The following is a 15,421-nucleotide window of genomic DNA, read 5'->3' as shown; positions in this document are numbered from 1 at the left end:
TTGAGAAAAAGAAAGGAAGGTTGTTTTAGAGAGCGGCACTTAAACCAATATATCGTCCCTCCTTTTTCTTTCTCCTTTTCCAGTTTTCTATAATAAATATGTTACATTTTTTAACAGGGAAATGCTTATTTTTTTTATAAAGAAAGAGAACAGAAATAATCAGCTACACCCAGAGCATCTACATTGTACTTTTTAAAGACGGTACTATTTTGACAGCCAAAAAAGACACTTAGGAATACAGCTTACAAATTCAAGATCATGTCTATGAACTTGGCTTGAAAAAAAAAAAACCCTCCACAAAAATACAACCTACCATCTGTACGGTGTATTCAAAAATGATTAGCATAGTATGATAAAATAATGCTGGAACAGCAGATTTTTTTTTCTTCATTTTAAAGAAAGCTTCCTGCTCAGTATTCTTTTCAGATTTCTCCATAAGTTACAGGCAAAGGCGAAACAGAACGTTAGGTCATGAAGATGGAAACAGGAAGTAAACAAGGATGAAAAAGGAACATTTAATACTCTTTACTGAAGCTGAGATGTTGCTCAAGGAATTTCACCCAGCCAGAGAGAGAATCTGTGTGTGCCAATGTCAAGAACTAACCTGGGAAACCTCCCATTTCTGGTTTCCTACATTAAACCTGAGTCTGCTTATACCATCTCAGCTGCCAAAGCTATGATCTCTTTCTCTTGATAGCGAGACCCTCTCTCCTGTGGCTCAAAAGGAGTCCACAGAACTTGCAGGTGATGGAGCCTGGAACATGCTTCGATTATCTAATCAAGAAGAGCTAAGGACAGTGAAGCTCCTGGCAGCAGTTGGGATGCCTCAGAGGGGTCCTGGATCCCAGATCCTACTTCCTTACTGACCGGGTAGCCATTTGCACATGTCCCTTAACCTCATTGAATCCTTAGTAAAAGCAAGAGAGTAAAACTCCCAGCCCCAAAGCCATTTTATGTTTTGTGATTCAGATTAGGAGGTCAGATTCATATCTACACAAATATATTCTAGTAAAGTAAATTTCAAACAGTATCAGTTTGGGGAAGTTACGACCCAACCATAAATGTTCAGGTATAATTCCCCCAATAAAAATAAATAAATAAAATGTGTCAAATTCATACTTATCAGAGACTAGCTGCCATCAGGGGGCACAGTGATAACACTAAGGACTTAAGGACACTCCATTTACATCTGAAAAGCAGGCCCAGGAAGTCTGGTCCTATTTCTAGTCCATGGGCTTCTATTTATAGGAGAACCTTGGCCAAACCACCAAGTGATCAAGAAAATGACCTCCAGCCCTGCATGGCAGCCAAGTTTGATGCCTGACACTCAGCTTCACCTCTCAGGGACAGAGGGTTAAATGAAGCCAGGAGCCCTGGTACACTTAAATGCAGAACAGGAAAGGGTTGAGCTTGCGCCTCTCACAATTTGCTCTTCTGCAATGCCATCTTGTCTGCTCTCCCCTGCTGCCCACCCGAATCACTTCCAAGTCCTCTCCAATCTCAGGAAGTGGCTCCCTTGCTGCTAGTATAGGTCACAGCCCTGACGCTGATGAGTAAAATGCTCAACAGAGACAGCATCAGGGCGTGAGTTAGAGATGAGTGCATACGGTAGAGATCTCAGAAGGCTAAACCCCCAGCAGGGCCTCTCCCACAGTCACTAAGGTGTAACAGAAAAAAACAACTGACAGTCCCACATAAAATATACAGGAGGAAGGAGGTGTCCAGAGGGAAAATAGGACTCATCTGTACAAGAAAAACTCCATGCTGTTTTTTGTTTTGTTTTGTTTATACTGAGGATTGAACCTAGGAGTATTCTACCTCTGAGATAGGCCCCTCAGCCCACCCACTCATTCATTCATTTATTATTTTGAAAGATGGTCTAAGTTGCTGAGTCTGGCCTCAAACTTGCAATCCTCCTGTCTCAGCTTCCCAAGTACTGGGATTATAGGCCTGCACCAAGGTGCTGGGCTCCATGTTTTTTGTTGTTGTTGTTTTGTTTTGTTTCTGCAGTACTGGGGATGGAACCCAGGGCCATTCCAATAGGACCCCTATCCTACTTTATATTCTTCTTAGTTTTTGAAACAGGGTCTCACTGAGTTGTGAAGTGCCTTGCTATGTAGATGAGGCTATCTGTGAACCACATCCTATAGTCTCTGCCTCTCAAATGCTGGGATTACAAGCCTGCACCACCACACCAGGCTTCTACAGAAAGTTGCCGGTTCTAGTCATTTTTCTCTGAAACATAAACCCCACTTTCTTTTCCTCTCCCTCTCTTCCACTCCCCCCATCATCGTCTTCCTTACACCATAACTTTACTATGCTAAAGAAGCCCTTATATTCCTCATTCATACTTTTTGCATGAATTCTTTCCAAAGGAGCAAAGAGAAATCATTACTCAGTAACAAAAAGATAAAAGAAAACATACCCATGACAGTGTCCCTGCAAGAACTATCTAAGGGTTAGATGATCTGGACATATAAATATCTACATGTTTTTCCAAAGACTGCTAAATAAACTAGCACAGGAGTAGGCAGGCCTTTTCTGTTAAGGGCCAGATAATAAATATTTTAGGTTTCTTGGGCCATATGGTCTCTGTTGCAACTATTCAACTCTGTCATTCTAAGGGCAAAAGCAGTCACAGAAACTACATACACCAATGAGCATGTCTATGTTCCTAACAAACTATTTATGGATGCAGAAATTTGAATTTCATATAATTTTTCCAGGTCACAAGATATCCTTTTTTTAAAAAAAATTCTTCTCAGACATCTAAAAATTATAAAGATGAAGCCTGGAGTGGTGGCTCACGCTTGTAATCTCAGCATTTGGGAGGCTGAGATAGGAGCATTGTGGTTCACACACAGCCTCAGCTACTTAGTGAGGCCCTTTGTAACTCAGTGAGACCCTGTTTCAAAATAAAGAATAAAAAAACGTATTGGGGATGTAGCTCAGAGATAGAATGCCCCTGAGTTCCACCCCCAGTACCGCAATAAATAAATAAATAAATAAATAAATAAATAAATAAGGAAATAAATATGATTTTAGTTCACAACAAAATCGTAGGCCATCTACAAGCAAGCAGGGCATTTGAGCCCATCCTGAGAGAATGAGAAAATTGTAATCTCTAGCATCTGCCACCTTTCTTATAAGTGTGATCATACCTGATGTAACCCTGTCCCTCACCCACTCCAGTGGATCTACCTGTCTCCCCCACCTTCATTTCTGCTCCCAACATCTCTCCCACATCCTCCACTTCACCTGGTACAACTCTCACATCCAAAGCAGACCTACTCAGCACAAAAAGTAAAAGGCTTCAAAAGAAGTTTGGTCAAGTTAAGCTCCTTCCACAGTCCCCAAATGCATAAAAGAATACACTTGAAATCCCTTACCATGACTTGCAAGGCTCTGCTTTGCCATTTTCATTTGTAATCCTCTTTGCTGCTGACCCTGTATGATTACTTATTTCGTGTATCAACTTAACTGGACTATGGGATACCTAGATATCAGGCCAAATATTACTTTGAGTTGATCTATGAGGGTGTTTCTGGATGAGATTAACCCCTTAATCAGTACTGACTTCTGTACGGATCAGGACTCCCCAGAGAAAGAGAGCCAACATGAAGGAGATATACCTCTATCTTCCTTTAGATGTATTATAAGGAACTGACTGAAAAGCCCTGCCATGTGCTGTCTGTACACTGGGAAACCCAGAAGAGCTGGTGGTATATGTTACAACTTGAGCCTGGAGGCCTGAGACTGCTGATGGTGTTGGATCCAGTGCAAGAGCAGGAGACTGAAGTCTTAGCTCAAGCAGTCAGGCAGAGAGAAGGGGACGGTAATCTGCCATTTTACTTTCACTGAGGCCAATAACAGGTGGGATGTCCATTCACAATCAGGAGGGCAATCTGCTTTCTCAGTCTGCCAATGAAATGCTAGCCTCTTCCAGGAATGACCTCAGATACACCTAGTGATGTTTAAACACATATCTGAGCATCCTTTAGCCTGGACAGGTTGCCACATAAACATGATCCACCCTCCCAATACATGGGTCTTATGAACAGAACATAAGCCCTGAACAGAACATAAAGGCTTATCCTTCATCAGGCAGAAGGGACCTCTTCTGTCTGATGCTTCTTAACTGAAACATCAACTTTTTCCTGCCTTTGGACTCAAAATGAAACATGAATTCTTCCTGGGTTTAACTTAAGCCTGTTGGCCTCTGGGCAGGAGCTACATGAGTGGCTCTCGAGCCACTGGGCTCAGCCATTGACTATACTACAGGCTCTCAGTTTTCTGACTACCATGGGATATTTTGGGTATTTTCTACCTCATAACTGTGTGAGCCAGTTCCTGACAACCGATCCCCCCTTCTCCTTCTCTCCTTCTCTCTCCCTCCCTCTCTCTCTTACACACACACACACACACACACACACACACACACACACACACACACCCTTACTGGTTCTGTTTCTCTAGAGAACCCTGACTTACACAACCATGAAACACTGCACTGTATCCCTGTCACTTGGCACACACACAGAATACTCTTCCCACATTAGGGAAGATACTTTTGCAGGTATCTTTTTCTGTCATGTTTCACATTTTTTTCTGCCTTCTCAGTGAAGTGTTAGCTTAAATTTCTCCTCCCCTAATAGTCAAAACGGCTTCCTCTTACCCATCCCTGTCAATGATTCTGTACCTCAACCTCTTGTCTTTGTTCCCTTCAAAACATTTACCAAATCTAGAACTGCTGTGACTGTTCACTTATTCACGATGGTCCCCCCTTTGCTGGAAGGAAAACTTCACTGCCGTGTGCACCACTTATGTGCTATTCTGTGTCCTCAAGCCCTAAGGCAGATCCTGTGCTTTTAACCAATGCGTGGGAGAACTGAATGGCCTGAGGTTATATCCCCTGCCCTCTTCCTTTGGTCTTCTATTTGCTTTATGAGAAAATGATGTTTGGATGATCCTGGTGAAGAGAGAGGCCCCCTGGTAAGGTGATGCTTCTCCTATCTCACTGTGATGTCCTGTCCTTTTTATACTGTTCTTGCTCTTTGGGCACATCTCTGAAATGAGGACTTACTTTCATAAAGGGATACATCTTCCTACCTAACTGGGCTCACATGATGGTTCAAGTTAGTAGTCATAAAGGCCATCTCCCTCACAAATGGCCGTACAAAGCTCAGAGATCAGGTTTCCAGGCACATGGTAGGTACTTAAGGGTGTGCTGATTGAATCTATCCATTCCACTTCCTCATTAATTCGGTGGCTTCTAAACCAGAAAGACCTCAGGTAAAAGGGAAGAGCAGTGGTAGGGATGAAAATTAAGGTGTATAAGTTTTAGCAAGAAGAGTCTGCTTGGAAAAGTAGAATTTGAGAGCTTACCAACTTATTGTCACCGTACCATGCACAAATTGGTTTTTCTCTATTGTTTGTGGCCACCCCTGCAGGGTGCACACAGTCACCGCCTGCTTTCTGCTCTTCACGCTGACCTGCGAGCTCGTACTTTTACACAGCACAGGAAGCACAGTGAAAGTAGGGCAGGATCCACTGACTTTTCTGTGGTCGGTTAGCGGTGAGGCTGATGAGCTACGCACTGCTGTGGTTCAATCCATACGCTGAGCCTCTCTCCTGCTTCACAAACTGCAGTAGGAAGAACGCCTTCAATTTAGGTAGAACAATCTGATCTCGGCGCATGCTGCAACTTAATTGAAGATAAGATAACCTGTCAGCACTAGTTAAGTGAGTGTCTCCCTATGCCTCAAATTCCCCAAATAAGGCCAGGCGCACTTATCTGAAACCTGACAGCAAGTCGGGGAACTGGGTTCTGGGAAATCTTCCTTGGCTAGAACTGTTGTATCTCCGGGGAAAACTGCAGGCCTTAGCAGATCTGCAGGCTAGCTATGCCTGGGACAGTATTCTGTTCTCCTAATTTTTAAGTGTATAAAATGAGATCGGAGTGTGAAATGTGTTTATTTTCTGTACAACAATTTTTCTAACCAAGTCAGAAGACCCCCCGCACCTGCTCTGCCAGGAGAGGCTTAATCCTTTCACTTTTCCAGTGTGAATTTCACGCTGCAAAGGGCTATGTTTTGAAAAACAAAGCAGTTCTTTTCATGTCTGCCCAACTTTCTGTTCACACAGGTCAATAGGAAGATCAGTGGCAATGCCTCCCCAAGATCTCTTAAAAACATCCTCGATTTAAAACTGAGTTACATCTGGGCACTTTCCCTTTGAATATAATGCTCTTCACAAAGTAGCACCTTGAGGTGTAAACTTCAAAACAGCAACTAGAGTGAAACCGCACACGTTATTCTTTCCCAGCTCCAGACATCACTATGCAGGCAATTTATTTTCAGCAATCTGACATAATGTTGGGGTGATACGTCTGTCTTATGGCAGGAAGAAAAGCAATTACATGGGTCACACTCTAAAGTGATCAAGCGCTGGCTGGCCAGCAAAGCCTACACTGCTACTGATTCATTAGAAATACATTCACTGGTCCTATGCTTTTACAAGGCAATACAGTTCCATTGGTATTTCAGTTCTCTTTATGTAATACTTCTTTATTTGACTCAAAGCACACATTTGTGAGATACTGCTAAAAGTCACAAAAGGAAGGAGGGCATTCATCGATCATGCATCTCCTAAAGCTTTATTTCCACAATACATGGTAAGTGCTAGAAATGAAGAAATGTCTCAATTTGCCTGCAAACCTCCAACATGGCTTTCTAATAAGTAAGGCTTCAGGGTAAAAGCATTTCTTAGCATTTGACTAGTGAAGACTCCCACAGCTGCTAAGATTAGGTTTCTAGCAGGACTCCCCCCTACTCTCCTCAATTGCGTGCGTGAAAAAATACAATGCTGTCAGCTTCATTCCAACTATACTTTCTTCTCTGAACTTACACTTTGGTTTACTTCAGGACAGAGCTGTTTAAAATTTTCAAGAGTAAAATAATAATAATAATAATAATAATAACGACAAAGTCATGAATATTCTTACTGAAATCTCTTGCATTTTGCCTCCACACCTGAATAGAATGTCAGTTTATCCAAAAATGAAGGACCGCAAAGGCTGATGGATGTAACAAGAAATGCTATCCAAACAATCAGGACAGGCTGGCATTTCTAAAAGTGAAATGCATTAAGTGGGGAAGAAAAGTTTTTGAGGAACAAATAGGTATAGGAAGTACAAAGTTTAAAAAAAGTTAAATGGATTGCTTTCCTGCAGAATTTCTCTGAGCCTTTAATATTTAGATATCAGCTGTGAATCTTTTAATGCTTTTCCCCAATTGAATTATTTTTTCATAAAGTGCAACATTCTGTAGGATAAGTGTTCCACAGAATAAACATTTGGAATCCCTGGAAAAGGCCACTTAAAAGCATCAGAGAGAGAGAGAGAGAGAGAGAGTTTACTATTCTCTCTTTCTCTCTCTCTCCTTCCTCCCTCTCCTCTCTCTTTCACACACACATACACTTTTCCTACCCGTCATAAAGATATTTTCTCTATAATGTGAGGTAAAATACAGCATTATAACATAGAGAGGCTTCAGGACAATGAACACATTTCAAAATGCTTTTTGGCATTATTCCTCAAGATTTACTACTTGACTGGTATCTCAGGCAATCAGGCAATTCTGGTGAGGGCCCTGCCTCCAAAACACAAGGTGATTTGACGAAAGCATGAATGAACAAAATGAGGGGCTGCGGAGAAGTGTGACTGCTACATCTGCTAGCACGCATTTGGTAAGCCTTCCCCTGTCACTATATATATTCAGAAATAATGACAAAGAAATGTAGTTCCTCCGGGCAAATGAAATGGAGGTGCAAATTAGAATCACACCTCCAGTCTCATTTTGGTATCACTTCTTGTCTGGATAAACAACACTTACTCTTACTCTCCTACTCATGGCAAGTAGCCACTTTTAACACTTGCATTAGGGATCAGTCACAACAAATTACAGTTAAGTTTCACACTCACCGCAGGAGGCAGCCAGGCCCCAGGAGAGCTCAGAGTTAAGCGGGGCTGCATCACCAACTTTGACATAACTAGCATCTAACTGCAAAGGGCCCTGTGCTGCAGCCACATGAAGTGGTTAAAATTCTAATACTCTAAGTGGGATCTTAATATTTCTGTGTGTGGTGGTTTATTATTCTCTGTGGAGAGCAGCAGTGGGTAGCTGCTTGAAAAGGGGGTGATTTTAATCACCAATCATTTTTAAGAACACAAGAGATCTGTGATCCTCAACTGTGAAAGCTTTAGTGTAATGAGAAACTGCCTGCGTGGATTAAAAACAGAAACAGATCCCATTTCAAGATAATTGTGTTGGATGCTAAACTTCTAGAATATGGAGAATATCTATATAGATGAGAAACCACAGTGAAAAAGACTCCCCAAGGAAGAAAAGGTAAATTGGGACTACAGATGCAGGTCATCCATGAACTGGCTCTAGTGGGTGGGCAAATAGAAAAAGAGCCAACTACTCTATTACTTGGCTCAAGTAGGGCAAAATCTATCTTTTCTAGTGAAATACATAGGGAAAACTTAAGAAAAGAAGTACAGCATGAATGCAATTAATCTTTTTTAAAGAAACAAGCAAAATAAAAATGTAAGGAAACTTAAGAATCAGCATAGTTATGTATAAATAGTAGTGTGAAACAGTTCTTAAGTGAAACAAATATAGATGAACTCATTTATTACCAGATTTGTTACTTTTTTAGGCATTTACTTATCTAGGACACCTCTAAGAAGCTTCATGAATGCTCCTGACATTTCAAGATGGAAAGGAAGGAATTAAGATACTGCGCGATGCAATTTTCCAAGATTTAGGAAGAAGATTCATTCTATAATTTAGATCGAGAATGGAGGGAAACAGTTTTTGATATGCCTTAGTAGCAAGTCACACACAGTGGTTGCTGCTACCTTTTCCATAAGGCTCCTGAAGGTAAGTTTCTGGTATCTGTTAGTTCTCACAAGTGGAGGAAATTTATCAGAATCCATCATCAGGACACCCTCTTTCATATACTCTGGGTCATCCATTAGCGTGGGTGTCCCTTTGATTTAGAAGAAATCATTGCAGGATGAGTTCCTCAGGACCCAGTATTTGCCTTGCTATGAGTAGTTCTGTATAATGGCAGCTGCCATGTGCCATCCCACACTAAGGATTTGATATGCACTGTATTATCAAACTTACTTCTCACAACAAATATGGAAGGTAAGTCTTATTGTGTTCATTTTACAAATGAGGAAACTGAGGTTTAGTGACATGAACTAAGTTACTCTGAGAGTAAGTAAAATGGCACAAACTCAATCCCAAACTTCTTGACTCTAGTAAGTACAAGCACATTTTTACTGAGAATCCACTAGGGGGGGTGGAGGGAAACAGACGTGAATAAGCCATGGCATATATCATCAAGGAGTGGTAAAGCCAGACGTGTGAACTGCAAACCATGATGCAGGCCCAAGGGCAGACTTTAGATCCAGAGCACAGGCAGCAGAAGGTGGCACTTGTGGATCTTAGGAAAGGAAAAGGTTCCCTTTTCTTACTGAAATCCTGCTATCTCTCCCAGCTTCCTCAGGCTCTGTTACAAGGAAAAGGGCATTGAAAGTAAAGAAAAAATGTGGGTGAAAATACAAAAAAATGAAGCTCACATGACAGCTAATGAAAACCCAGTTGGCTGAGGTGCAAGCATATGAAGGGAATGTATAATTAGATAAGACTTTTCTGGCACAGTGGTGCACACCTATAATCCTAGACAGGAGGGGTGTAAGTTCAAGGCCAGCCTCAGCAGCGTCATGAGACTCTGTTACAAAGTTTAAAAAAAAAAAAAAGGGTGAAAGTATAGCTTAGTGGTAGAATGACCCTGGGTTCAACCCCCAACACTGTCATGCACACATACATGCACAGTAAGACTAGAAAAGTAGTGTGGGGCCATTGCGCAAGTGACAAATGCTTTGGTACAAAGCTCTTCCACAGCACATCACCCACCACATCCCAACAATGTCTAACCTTGCATTTCCTTGTAAGCTTCTTCCTTCCATTTCCATAGGCATTCTCCTTTCCTCTCCTGGCCTACTCCAAAGACACTTAATCTCTTAATCCTCTACTCTCTCTCAAGTTCATCTTCAATGAGAGCTCAAACCAGGCCACTATTCCACATCTGCAACTGTGGCCTCCCCCAGAGCCTTTGTGTATCCTTGCACCGATCCCAGGCTTCGCCACTTCTTCTGCCTCTTTCTGTTACCTTAAATGTTGGCTACGCTCATTTGGGTCCTCTTCTCAAAGAGCTAAAGTGGCTTTGATAATATGCCCTCAACTTACATCCTGGCCCCAACCCTGTCTCTACTCCAGTGCTCTCAGTCTCAACAAATGAGCAACCCAATGTGTGGCAAACCAAAGTCAGAAACCTCACCATTACCATCACCCCAACTTCCTATCATTCCTTTTGTCTGGATCAAATACCATTTCGTGAAGGATGTTGTAGCCACTTTTCAATTGAACATATTTTAGAAGGGGATGCTATCATTTCCCATTTGCTTTACAGCAATTTTTAAACTGATCTTCATGATTCCAATCTTAACTTTGTCCCAATCCATCATTCAAATTTCCCCCAAAATGATCAAATTAAATCACATTACTCTCCTGCTTAAAACTCCTCAAAGTATCCTACTAGCTTGAGAAGTGGGTTTTTTTTTTAACACAGTATTCAAGGCAATCAAGTCTGACTCCTGTTTATCTGTAAGCTTCTCCTCTATTTCCTTCCTTGCCTTACAGTCTAGCTAAAAAGCAACCAATAGAAAGGTTTTCTTCCAACTGGTCGTGGTAGAGCATGCTTGTAATTCCAGCATTTGGGAGGCTAAGATTGGAGGATCTGGGTTTACAGCCAGCCTCAGTTACTTAGTGAGGCCCTTTGCAACTAAGTGAGACCCTGTTTCCAAATAAATAGTAAAACATAGGGCTGGGGGTGTAGCTCAGAGGTAGAAAGCTCCTGGGGAGGGGTGGGGAAGAAAGGATATTTACCCCCATGGTGCTGGGGATTGAACCAGGTACATTCTACATCCAAGCTATCACTCCCAGCCTTATTTTATTACTTGAAAATGGTCTCTCTAGGTTACTGAAAACTTTGCTAAGTTGGTGAGACTGATTTTAAATGTCTCATCCTCACTGGGCGTGGTGGCGCACACTTGTAATCCCAACGCTTGGGAGGCTGAGACAGGAGGATCGCACAGGTTCAAAGCCAGCCTCAGCTGCTTAGTGAGGCTCTCAGCAACTTAGTGAGACCCTGCTTCCAAATAAAGTATAAAATAGGTCTGGGAGTGTAGCCCAGAGGTAGAAAAACCCCTGGGTTCCATCCCCAGTGCCACACACAAACAAATTAAATGTCTCAGCCTCATAAGTATTGAGATTACAGGTATACGCCACCATGCCTGGCTGGAAAGTTCTTAAGCTCATATATTTTCTTTCTCATCTCCTGGCCTTTGTGCAACTCCCTTCCTTTGCACATCCTGGGCCTCTCTCTTTTCGGCTGTGTCCAGCTACCCTCTCCACTCTCTTTTTTGGGTCTTTGCTTATTTGATACTCCTACCAGGAAGACTGTTCTGCTCCCCTCACATCTAAGGAAGGCACTCCTCCCTCTTCTTCTACTGCACTCTAATATACAAACCCTCACCATTCCATATTGCAAATTCCTTTCTCACTCATTTTCTTATGCTGTTGTAGATCGCATCGTTAAATCCTTCCAATCTAGCACGTGGACTGTTTTATATAAGGAGCCAACACTACTGCATTTACTCATATTTGTATATTATTTGCTCATTTTTCATAACTCTCCCTTCAATTTGGAAGAAAACTAGTGTAGAAAGATTTTTCCAATTCTGAAGAGAAATACTAAAGAAAATAAGCTAATCACATTATTCCCCTCTTATTTCTTTTGTTTTTATACAACCTCGCCTACTGGTCCTTCTGAGGATTTCACAAGCATCTGTCAATATGAAAGTACAGTAAGTGAGTCAATACAATTCACAAATGAGAGAATTACAGGCAATTACCTTTTTCCATGAGACTACTACATAAATTCCATTAGCACCAGTTGGCACAAAGAGGTTAACAGTTCACTTAACTAGCAATATGACAGAAAATAAGTCTGTACTCCCCCTTCTATCTCACTACAGCTTTTTTTTTAAGCTTTTCTATTTTTCATTCATTCTTCTCTGTTGACAATTAATTATAGCAAAAAAAAGTTCCTGAGTACATAAGGAACTGCTGGCATTGAAGGTTTCCATATATCTCAAACATTAAGATGTTTTAAGTGGGGTGTAAATAGTTGTCCATTTGTCTGGCATATCATATCAAAGACTATTAAGTCTAAAAACCACTGCAGAAATGCTAATATTGCCCTTCAATCACCTAGCTAAAAATGTTAGCACCTCTCCCTGCCCAAATTCTTGACCACAAGTAAAAAGGCAAATACTGGACGTGCCTAACATGCACTGCCTCCCTAAACTGGGCAGTGGAAGCAGATGGGCACCATTATCCCCCTCCTCATGGAAAATGAAGAGAGAGGAAATGATACACAACAATGCAGGAGGATTGGACTGTATTCCCACTCGAGCTCGTACACAATCTCTAATTCACTTGCCTAGACAGTTAACCATCAGTCTGGATGTAAAGAATTAAGCCCAACCAAGAAACAGGAAGCATCAGCTCTGTCATAAGTGTGTTTATTTTGGTGGCTCACATCTGCAGCTTTTTCTCCCTCGATGTATCCTTTCAGAGCTGAAATTGGAAAGGAAACAAAGGTACTGGGCCTAACTCCATCTCTCTGCAATATGATGAACCGCCCACAGCATCACGAGGAGGAAGTTATTAGTTTCATGCTGAAGAACCCAACCCACATACAGGCAAACCCTAGAAGGAAAGGAACAGATTATTCAATGTAACAAACTTTACTCAGCATACCCAACAGTTCCAGAATTACTGAGCTAGTCTATCTGTCTTTCTGCGTCCGTGTCTCTCTCTCTCTCTCTCTCTCCCTCCCTCCCTCCCTCTCTCTCTCTCTCTCTCTCTCCCTCCCTCCCTCCCTCTCCCTCTCCCTCTCCCTCTCTCTCCCCTTCCCCCCCCTCTCTCAGCATTATCTAAATGGATGTGTCCTGACTGATACTCAAAGGCACCTGGTGTTTCCCTGGAAGTCCAACATCAACACAGAGTGGTGTTATCTTGTGCTGAAGAAGAAATTACTTCCAAATAAGCAGAGCTGCGAATAAACAGTGAACACAGGGGAGGAGGGGGCCAATGCTACCTTAAACCAAATCTACAAAACCTAAAGGCAGAGATTTTACAACATCAGCTTCACCAACTACATGGCAAAAATATAAACCCTTGGGTGCGACAATCTCCCACACATGGTGCGTTCTTAAGGTCTGAAACAAAGGTCCCTGAACAACATCCTACAGGCCACATCTTTTGGCCAACCTTTTTGTAAATAAAGGTTTATTGCAATACAGCCACAATTGCTTGTTTGCATATTATCTGCATTTACTTTTGCACTATAGTGCAAGAGCTAAATAGTTGTGGCAGAACTCATATGGCCACAAATCCTAACATAGTATCTCTTTACAGAAATAGGTTATTGATCCCTGGTCTAAAATGGTAGATCATTTGCCATTGCTCTACACAATGAGGTTCTGAATTAAAAATCATTTTGTCATAATTCCTCACTGAAGACCCCTATGACTTAGGGTTTGGCCCAAAGACATTCCAATCCTCTGCTTGGAAATGCCATAGGAACAGGTCCAGGTGGCGACCTTGGCAAACCTGAACAGATGCCTATTTTTCTTCTGCTCATGAGACAGATGGTCCTCAGAGAGGGGGAGAAGAATTAGTCCATGAGAGAGAATTCTCTGTGCAGTGATAATTTTGGAAATAGAGCCCTGGTCCATCTGGCCAAGGAGGATTCCTTAGGAGTCCCTTTCCTATTTGAGTGTGCTTAGCATTCAGGAGGGGATTTCTAGGTTTCAATGCTAAAACCTCAGGTAGTGACTATGTCAAAATGTCAATAAAGCTTTCCAAATCTGTTCTTGAAACAGACGTCTCAATGATAAAAACAGAAGATGGTTATAAGGATATAAACAAGGACAGTTCCTCATTTAGAAACCCTATTTCAAGCCAGGCATGATGGTGCACACTTGTAATCCCAGCATTTGGGAGGCTGAGACCTGAGGATTGCGGTTCACGGACAGCCTCAGCTACTTAGTGAGGCCCTCTGTAACTTAGTGAGACCCTGTTTCAAAATAAAAAAGAATAAAAAATAGGGTTGGGGGTGTAGATCGGAGGTCAAATGCCCCTGGGTTCCATCCCCAAACCCACACACAAAAAGAAAAGAAACCCTATTTCAGAGACTGTTCATTTTTCTGACAGTAATATTTATGGGGGAGAAGGAAGTAATACCCTGATATTTTTCCACATACGCAAAGGAGGAGGAGTGGTATTTGCCTTACCTGCCAGAGTAACTCTCCTCCATTTGGTATAGTGATACTTCTTCTCATTAACCACTCTAACTTATTTTTGATATTCGGACATTATTTTAACAGGTATTTTCTTCTGTGCAACAAATCATAAATCGGCAAAGGTAATTAGAACTCAGGGGTGACATTTCTCCCTATTCCATTCCTAATAGTACTCCATAGCATAGTGTGTTGGTCCATAAATAGGAAAGAGATAAAATTAAGATCAGACATAGGGGACAAGTTAGGTAACTCAATGCAAAAACATGTCAAGGGAAGCACTAGTTGACAGGTTCTCTTCACCTAATCTCAGCCAATAGCCTTTTGAAATCTGATGCTCTTGGGCTTCAATCTCAGTTCTACCATTTACTGCCTGGGCAATCTCAAGATCCTTGTCTATAAAACAAAATAATAACCTAGCTACTTGAGTCATCACTAAGGGAATTGAGTAACAGACTCATTGAACAGTGTCTGATTTACAGCAAGCCCTTAATATGTACTTAACAATCATTACTGAGCAAAGCTCCTGAGAAGAGAACAGTTGCTATTAGAAGCAGACACAAAGGTGGGCTAGGGAAGAAGTCACTAGGGAAAGATGTCTTTCTTGACTTTCTTCTGAGTCACATACTTGGGGCGGGGGAGGCAAATTCTTCCTAGAAAATATGTTATTACATTCTACACCCATTCTTCCTGTCATTAGAAATACTTCAATTCCCACTTTTAAAGTGTTTTTTGGGTAAGGGCTAATTGGGTGGTGTGTACATGTATGTCTACATGACTTTTGTCCCATTAAAATGTATGTCTAAAATGCACCAATAAAAATTTTTTTTAAAAAAGTGTTTTTGGTCCTAATACCTTGTGTGGGGTCACTTATGAGCCAAACAATGCAGTTTCAACATCAAGAGGAAAGAAAATGCC

The sequence above is a fragment of the Muscardinus avellanarius genome (genome assembly GCF_963383645.1).
Source record: "Muscardinus avellanarius genome assembly, chromosome: 13".
Lineage (NCBI taxonomy): Eukaryota > Metazoa > Chordata > Mammalia > Rodentia > Gliridae > Muscardinus > Muscardinus avellanarius.
Note: the sequence above shows the minus strand (reverse complement) of the source record.